The sequence below is a fragment of the Penaeus monodon genome, chromosome 33, assembly GCF_015228065.2.
Source record: "Penaeus monodon isolate SGIC_2016 chromosome 33, NSTDA_Pmon_1, whole genome shotgun sequence".
NCBI classification, from domain to species: domain Eukaryota; kingdom Metazoa; phylum Arthropoda; class Malacostraca; order Decapoda; family Penaeidae; genus Penaeus; species Penaeus monodon.
Genome location: NC_051418.1, coordinates 35,614,249 through 35,615,029, shown reverse-complemented (window position 1 = coordinate 35,615,029; position 781 = coordinate 35,614,249).

Sequence of the window (781 nt, the reverse complement as noted above, 5' to 3'; positions counted from 1 at the left end):
TGTAGTGAACGTTATGATAAATCAGATATAATGAATATAAACGAGACATTGACTAATAACAGTAATAAAAAAAAACGCTTTTTAATTCCTTTGATAACAGATAAAAATATGCAGTATATACACATGGAAAAAATATATAGAGATAATAATATCAGGGATTACAAACATACATGAATATAAAGATATGACATATAAGATTTAATCCGCGCTCGCAGGATTAAAATTATATGTCATCTTATATTACTTCTTAATTATATTACTTCTTAATGGCTTCTTTATCTTTTGTTTGTCTCTGTCTGTCAAAAGGATGATAAGAAGAAGAACAGTAAAACGATATAAAAGAAACGGCAAATCGTGTTTTACAATCTCAGGTAAAAACTGCCTTGGCAAAGTTGCATAGTAAAGCCATCATACACAAAATTAATTTATCAACAAGCGAGGTAAGTAGATATCTTTTTGCAACAAAATTTATTTCGTGCATAGTTGTTGTTGTTGTTTTTTTATACATTCATTCATTTATCAACCAGTGAACAGTATCTTTATAATTACTTTTGGCTAAACGATCCCTGCAAAAGCGGGTGGGCGGGGCGTGTATTTAAGGCGGGAAAAATTGAAATCTGTCGGCGGGCGGAAGGCGGGATCTTGATGGGCGAAAGGGGCGCTCTCAGTGGGCGGGAGACAGTCGTGGTGGGCGTGACGACGCGGTAACGTCTCGTCACGCCAAGTTAATCCCGCTACAAATTATCCTTCCCCTCCCTCATGTCTGTTGGATTGTCTGCTC